The following is an 8,734-nucleotide window of genomic DNA, read 5'->3' on the forward strand; positions in this document are numbered from 1 at the left end:
AGGGTCAGGATGGGGAACACAGGTATACCCATGGCTGATTCATGTCAATGTATGGCAAAAAGCACCACAATATTGTAAAGTAATTAGCTTCCAGTTAAAATAAAAAAAAAAAAACATGAAGTCTTCTGTGTAAGGCATTTAAAAATATGGCATAATATTTTCAAGTTGATCTATATTGTAACAGGTATCATATTTTATGATTAATATTTAATTGTATGGATAGACCACATTTTGTTTAGCCATTCTTCAATTTTGGGCATTTGGGTTGTTTCTGTTTTCAGCTATGAATAAGAATAATTATTATGATTAATGCTGCTATGAACATCCATGCCTTTGTGTGTTACCATTTCTCTTGGGTAGATTTCTAGGAGTAGAATTACCATGTCTAACTCTGTGTTTAACATTTTGAGGAACTGCCAACTGTTTTCCAGGTGGTAAAGCATTTTTTTTAACATTTTTACCAACTATGTCTGAGGGCTCCTATCTCTCTGCCTTCTCACAGAAATGTGTTATTGTCTGCCTTTAGATCCTCATCATCCTAGCAGGTATGGAGTGATGTCTCACTGTGGTTTTGATATGCAGCTCTTTAATGACTAATGACGTTAAGCATCTTTTCATGTGCTGGTTGGACATTTGTATATCTTCAGTGGGGAAATATCTATTCAAATTCTTCGCTCCTTTTTTAATTGGATGATTTATCTTTTTACAAACAAATTTAAGAGTTCCTTATATATTCTGGGTATGACTTATCAATGTTTTCTCCCATTTTGTGGGTTGTCTTTAAAGTTTCTCAGTGGAATAAGTTTGAATCTAATGTCCTTTCAGTTCCCGCTAAAGGAGTCCCTTTAGTTTCTATTGTAAGGCTGTTTTGCTGGTGATGAATTCTCTCAGCTTTTCTTTATTTGAGAATGTCTCAATTTGCATATAGAATCCTTGGTTGACAATTTTTCTTTTGGCTTTTGAAATGTCATTTTACTGCTTTCTGATGATTTCTGATGGAAGGTCAGCTGCCAAGTTTATTGAGGACCTCTTGTATGTGATGAGCTGTTTTCTTTCACTGCTTTCAATGTTCTATCATTATTTTTGGTTTTCAGTAGTTTGACAGTGTTGTGTCTGGATGTGCACTGCCTTCCTGTTTGTTTTCGTAGCTTCTGTAGTTGCAGGGTTGCTAGTTTTTAAGTATATTGTGGAACTTGCGAGGAAGAAGTAGGTCAACTTACAGAGGCTTCATTGGTAGATGAATGGATAAAAAAGATGAGGTATGTATATACAATGGAGTATTACTCATCCACAAAAAAGAACAAATCTGAGTCAGTTCTAGTGAGGTGATGAACTTAGAGCCTGTTGTACAGAGTGGAGTAAGTCAGAGAGAGAAACATATTGGGTATTAATGCATATATATGGAATCTAGAAAAATGGTACTGGTGGAACTATTTGCAGGGAAGGAATGGAGACACAGACATAGAGAACAAACTTGTGGACCCAGGGGGGAAGGAGAGAGTAGGACGACTGGAGAAAGTAGCATTGACGTAGATACACCACTACGTGTAAAACAGATAGCTAGTGGGAAGGTGCTGTGTAACACAGGGAGCCCAGCATGGTGCTTGTGATGACCTCGAGGAGTGGAATGGGGGCAGGGGAAGGAGGCTCAAGAGGAAGGTGATCGATCTATGTATAATTATGGCTGATTTACATGTTTCCCAAGTGGCTCAGCAGTAAAGAATCCTCCTGCAATGCAGGAGATATGGGTTCGATCCCTGGGTCAGGAAGATCTCCTGGAGAAGTGAATGGATATCCACTCCAGTATTCTTGCCTAGGAAATCCCATGGACAGAGGAGCCTGGTGGGCTACAGTCCATGTGGTCATAAGAGTCAGACACAACTTAGCAACTAAACTATCCCCAAGGCAGAAATCAACACAACATTGAAAATAATTATTCTCCCTTAAAAAGTTTTAAAAAATTACAGTGGACAAACCTTCTGTTCTTACTGAGGTTTAGAGTTTTAATTGAATAAGTGCTCTTTATTCAAGATTGTTGAATCTTGGAATCAATAAGATTGTTGCAATCCTTTTGTTAGTTTCCACAGTTCTTGAAATTTTTATTTCCAATCATTTTTGCTCTTGATTTATGGAGGAATGAATTTATGGAGGGCTTCAGGATGTCATTCCAGAAGTCATGCTCTTCCCTTTTAACCTTGATCATATTTTGTTCTATTTTATTGAAACTTCTGTTCCTCTCTGAAATCTTCTATTTACAGCTGTGATTTCTATAATCTGCTGAAGATCAGTAAGAATTGGCCCAATGTAAATGTGACTCTGTGCTTATAGTATGTCATGTGACCAAATCTGTGAAATTCAAAAGCTACCAGCCACGTGGTGTTGAAACACTATGTCATTATTGTCAGGACAGTGAGAAATTTCCTCGACTGTAATGTTCTGACCCAATCAGACATCTTGAAGGGGAACTCGATTGTAAGGATGGTATAGAGAGTAGAGAAAGATTCTTCTTTTGAAAAAAGGCTTGCAAAATCAGCAGGGATGGATTTGGAGATTGTCATACTGTGTAAAGTAATTCAGACAGAGAAGGAGAAATATCGTATGACATCCCTTATATGTGGAATCTGAAAAGACATGATACAAATGAACTTACAAAACAGAAAGAGACTCACAGACTTAAAGAACAAATTTATGGTTGCTGGGGGAAGGGACAGTTAGGGAGTTTGGGATAGACATGTATACTCTGCTATACTTAAAATGGATAAACAAGGACCTACTGTACCTCACAGGGAACTCTGCTCAATGTTATGTGGCAGCCTGGATGGGAAAAGAGTTTGGGGAGAATGGATACGTGTATATGTATGGCTGAGTCTCTCTGCTGTTCACCTGAAATTATCACAACATTGTTAATCGCCTATACTCCTATAAAATAAAATGTTTTTTTAAAAGGCTTGCAAAATAACTAACATCAGGCTTTGCAGCAGTCTGGACAGCTACCCTATCTAGACTACAGAGTCAGTCCTATAGGAACACCTGAAATGTTGGAGAGCCAGGCGGGAAAAAATGAGACATCTTCAGAAAAATGACGAAGACATAGTCAGAGCAAATTGTCCGTGAGGGCAGAAAGTTGAAAGGGAGCAGGCAGAGAGGTGTTCATAGGCCATAGGGACTGGACCTCATTTAGTTGCTACATCTTGCATGCTATCAGACACAGACAAGACCCTCATGAATATCTGTTGAAAGCATGAAAGTTTAATGAAAAGGACTTGGCTGAAATTTGTTTAATATTTGCTAGCTTCTCTTGGGGCATTCATTGTTAAATTTCTCTTGTGATCATTCTTACCTTGAGGGCATCATAAAGGAATCCCATGTATCTTAAATGCTTATTATTTACTTATAAACCTGTTCAGAGATTTAGCAGAGCTTTTTATTGCATTTTTGCAAATTGAAACACTAAATAGTATTCTCTGTTGTTTGGAAAAAGTTAGTGGCTCAGTCATTCACTCCTAGAAAGCTGTTTCCTGCTCTGGTTTACTACTGTGTCAGCACAATTAATTTTGTAGATGAATAGGTTTAATATTTATTATGAGCTCATGGGGCACTTGCACAATCATTTGAATATCCCTTATGTTCCTAGAATAGAGTGCATAATACATTTTTGCCTTTTAAAAAACAATTTGTTGTTGCTTAGTTCGCTAAGTTGTGTCCAACTCTTACGACCCCATGGACTATAGCCCTCCAGGTTCTCTTGTCCATGGGATCTTCCAGGCAAGAATACTGGAGTGGGTTGCCATTTCCTTCTCCAGGGTATCTTCCCGACCAAGGGATCGAACTTGCATCTCCTGCCTTGGCAGGCAGATTCTTTCCCACTGAGCTACCTAGAAAGCCTCAAAACAATTTAAACCAGCAAAAATTAGAAGGCCTGTATTTGAGTTCCAACTTTGATCTCTACTATCTAGGCAATGTGGACAAATAATGTTTCTAAGTTTTAATTTCCTCCTTTGTAAAAATAGGTACAATAATACCTTATAATGCTATTGTACAGATTGTGAGAGTTTGAAATTAAAGCTCTTCATATAAAGTATAAAACATTCTTGTCTTTATATTCCTGAGACCGATTCTTAAAATCCTGCCCACAAATTGGGGTAGTCTTCCTGATGGAGTGGGATTGAAGATACTTTTTCAGATGAATGAGGGCAGGAAGGCAGCCTGGCAGATGGCTGGTAGGTGGCTCTGCTGGCATGGGGGTCTGTGCAGAAACACGAGTGGGGGCTGGAGTGGGAGGAAGCAGCAGAGGGAGCCAAGACTCAGCTGGCTGGGCTGGCACGAGACCGTGAGTGTGCAGTAGAGCAGGAATGTTTATCTTGGGCCTTTTCAGTGTTTACAGGTTGGATGTCTATGTGGACCTACAAATTATCAGCCATCAGCTAAATGGATGCCAGTGTGTCATTTTGATTTCAGGACAAGTTTGTATGACTTTTTTCTTCGTATTTTTATCTTCTCTCTTCTTCCCCTGCATCCTTCTTTATCTTCTTCTCCTCCTTGTATTTATGTATTTGTTTGTTGACTTATCTTTTGGTGGACTTGAAACCTGGAGTCTGGTGATATTTCACACTGACTCTGTCGGGCATATGCAGGAACTGCAGTGCTAAGTGGCACCTGGGCTGACACACCTGACCCTCCAGGGGGTGGCGGATCCTAGGGACCATTTAACTTGATCTTCTTTGTCAGTCACAAAACTTGAAGTCTTTTTGAATGATATCCACATTTCAACTGCCAAATTTTCTTTTTTTATGATAAAAGTACATTTTATTTTTAAACTTAAATTGAAGTTTAATTGGCATACAAAATTATATTTAGATGTACAACGTAGTGATTAAATTTTTGTATACCTTGTGGAATGGTCACCAAAATAAGTCTAGTTACCATCTATCACCTTACAAAGTTAATACAGTACCCCTGACTGTATTTCCTGTGCTGTACATTACATACCCATGGCTTATTTATTTTCTGCCATTTTGTGCCCTTTGACTAACACACTAACATCACTACATTTCTCCCACTCCCTTGCCTCTAATAACCATGAATCCATGTCCTTGGCAGTGAAAGTACCAACCACCGAATTTTCACATGTTAATTCTCACGAGAAAATCCGGCAGTGTCGCTCTGCTTAAGTACAGAATTAAGTTCAGAAAACAAAATCCAGTACAGAATAAATTACAGAAAGGAGTTAATCACTTTTCAAAGGGAATACATTTTCTCAGAATGGCTACTTATTCAGCAAAAAGATTATTGGCTGCAGGTAGTAATCAATTTTTACATATCGGAGGAATGCCAGAAAAGAATGATGTGGCCCTCTCCTTAAGAAGTCAGAAACCCTTCTGGGGAGAAAAGAAACAAGGTGTTTGCTGAGGTCTGCTCTTAGACAGACATTATATGTTTGGTACAGTTGAGACACAAGAGGACAAAACCTTTCTGTAGCCTTTCTCTGTGACCTGGTAAAATGATATCTTTTCAAAACCAGCACCTCCATTTGCAGTCCTCATCACGTTCTCCTCTGTCTTTTTTTTTTTAATTTAAATTTATTTATTTTAATTGGAGGCTAATTACTTCACAATATTGTATTGGTTTTGCCATACATCAACATGAATCCGCCACGGGTGTACATGTGTTCCCCATCCTGAATCCCCCTCGCACCTCCCTCCCCGTACTATCCCTCTGGGTCATCCCAGTGCACCAGCCCCAAGCATCCTGTATCCTGCCTTGAACCTGGACTGGTGATTCATTTCTTATATGATATTATACATGTTTCAATGCCATTCTCCCAAATCATCCCACCCTTCCCTCTCCCACAGAGTCCAAAAGACTGTTCTATACATCTGTGTCTCTTTTGCTGTCTCACACACAGGGTTATCATTATCATCTTTCTAACTTTCATATATATGCGTTAGTATACTGTATTGGTGTTTTTCTTTCTGGCGTGTCTCATCAGCTGTCCTTATCTTCTTTCATGCCTTTCCTGTTCCCTTGTCCTACTCTTCAGTGACAGACCTTTCCCCTCCTCCTCTTGGCAAAACCTTTTGAAATGCTAACTTACATTTGTTGCTTTAAATCTCTGTCCTAACTCTGCAGTTTGAGATTTTCTCTTATCACTTTATTGCAGCCATGTTTTCTAGGATCAGCAGTGAATGTCTCCAGGACTTGTGATCCTGAGTTGCTGGTCAAAGAATTATGATAGATGTGGGTCCTGAGATCAGATCTCTTAGATTCAGATTCAAGCTGCGTGACTAGCTGTGTATTTGTGAGCAGTTATTTAATACTTTATGCTGTAAAATGGGCAAAAATAATTGCAACTAAGTGAGTTATGAATATTATGTGGAATATATAAATTGATGTAAAATGCATAGGGGAGGGCTGAGTAAGCACACAGAAATTTAAAAGTATTTTTATTGCATTTGGAAAGCAAATGAATGAGAGAGTTTCAAGAAAGAATAGGTGACTGTTATGGGAAAATCCCCTCAAAGATGTTGACAACTTGACCCTTGGTATCTGTGAATGTGACCTCATTGAGAAGTAGAGCCTTTACAGATGTCATAAAGATGAAAATTAACAAGAGGTCACACTTGTTAGAACGTGTAGAACAGGTGCTTGATCCAGTATGCCAGGTATCCTGATGAGCAGATGAGAGACACATGGGGAGATGCCTGTGATGACAGAAACTGGGGGGAGGCTGTGAGCCAAGGACACAGAGAGTAGTGGCTGCGACCAGAGCTGGAAAGAGGCAGGAGGACTCTATCCAGAGTGTCAGAGGGACCACGCCCCTGCCAACACCTGGATTCAGGCTTCCAGCCTCCACGACGGCACGTGAATGTGTTTCTGCAGTTTTCAGCCTCCCAGTCGGTGGTGCTATGCAGTGGGAGCCCCGGGAAAATGAAACAGCCATCAGCAATCAGAGGCTTTACAGAAATGGGGGATGAACGTGGAAAGACAGTGGATGGATCTGCCAACACTGAGTCTGTTGCCAAGAGAGCTGATGGGGAATTAAAGAGTCTGTCAGGGTGTGAAGAGAAATGGTGGCTCTAGACACGGAGCCTTCATCTTATGTTTACGAGTTGAAAGGAGAAACTGGAGATTAGACACAGAACACAGCGGGGTAAAGAGTATAATATCATATATGAAACGAGTTGCCAGTCCAGGTTCGATGCACGATACTGGATGCTTGGGGCTGGTGCACTGGGATGACCCAGAGGGATGGTATGGGGAGGGAGGAGGGAGGAGGGTTCAGGATGGGAAACACATGTATACCTGTGGCGGATTCATTTTGATATATGGCAAAACCAATACAATATTGTAAAGTTAAAAAATAAAATTAAATTAAAAAAAAAAGAGTGGGACTTCGACAGAAAAAGAAGAAAAATTGTCCATTTTTGAGCAGAAGGAGAAACTGAGAGGATAGGAGAGACATTTTTTTCCCATCCAGTTGCTGAAGAGAGCAGGCGTAAGTGTTGAAGTCAGACCCCTTGAAAGACAGGGACCCACTGGCTTAACTACCATGAAAACACAGTTGGAAGAATAAGTTCCATGTAGGAGGAGGGCACTTCTTTTGCAGCATTAAGACTCAAAATTGGGAGAAGAAATAGATGTAATGACAAATGTTAAGATGGGAATAAAGTATAATTAGTTTGGCTACAACACTTGTTTTGAAAATGTGAATTTGTTCCAACATGATTGATATATTAGGGAACAATTTGAGCATAACTGGAATTTTCCATGTGCTTATTATGCACCAGACATTCACAGAAAACACTAGATGAACACAGAAAAGTCCACCCAGCTGGCCCGGGTCACACACAAACACACGCACTCATACACACACATCTTGAACATCTACCACTGTATCAGTTCACTAGTGTTTTAAGTCACATCTGTCTGTGTCTGGTGTTAAAAATTTCCTTCCCATTTCTGATAACCCTCCTTCCACCACTTGACTGTAAATCACAAGCTGCAGTTCTTCCACACAAGTAAATCTCATGTCTTCACAATATAAAATGAAATATTTATTGTAGTACTTATGCATTTCTTAAGCATTAACATGTATAACACTTACTAAAATTTTGATTAGGTTCTTATCCTTTCTTTTTTTTTTGAAAAGGAAATGGCAACCCTCTCCAATATTCTTGCCTGAGAAATCCCATGGACAGAGGAGCCTGGCAGGCTATGGTCCATGGGGTCACGAAAGAGTCAGACACGATTGAGCAACTAAACAACAACATATTTTGGGCTTCCCAGGTTGCTTAGTGGTAAAGAATCCTCCCACCAATGCAGGAGATGTGGATTCTATCCCTGGGTCGGGAAGATCCCCTGGAGGAAGAAATGGCAATCCATTCCAGTGGGTCCTGGAGAATCCCCTGGACAGTGGAGCCTGGTGGGCTACAGTCCATGGAGTTGCAAAGTCAGACACGATTGAGCATACACACATGCATGCTTCTTCTCTGACAATATTAAACAGGAGCTGCGGCATTTTTCAATTCAGTTCATTTCAGTTCAGTCACTCAGTCGTGTCTGTCTCTTTGCGACCCCATGAATTGCAGCACGCCAGGCCTCTCTATCCATCACCAACTCCCGGAATTCACCCAGACTCACATCCATCGAGTCAGTGATGCCATCCAGCCATCTCATCCTCTGTCGTCCCCTTCTCCTCCTGCCCCCAATCCCTCCCAGCATCAGAGTCTTTTCC

This window comes from Bison bison, unplaced genomic scaffold, assembly GCF_000754665.1.
Source record: "Bison bison bison isolate TAMUID 2011002044 unplaced genomic scaffold, Bison_UMD1.0 scf7180017864108, whole genome shotgun sequence".
Lineage (NCBI taxonomy): Eukaryota > Metazoa > Chordata > Mammalia > Artiodactyla > Bovidae > Bison > Bison bison.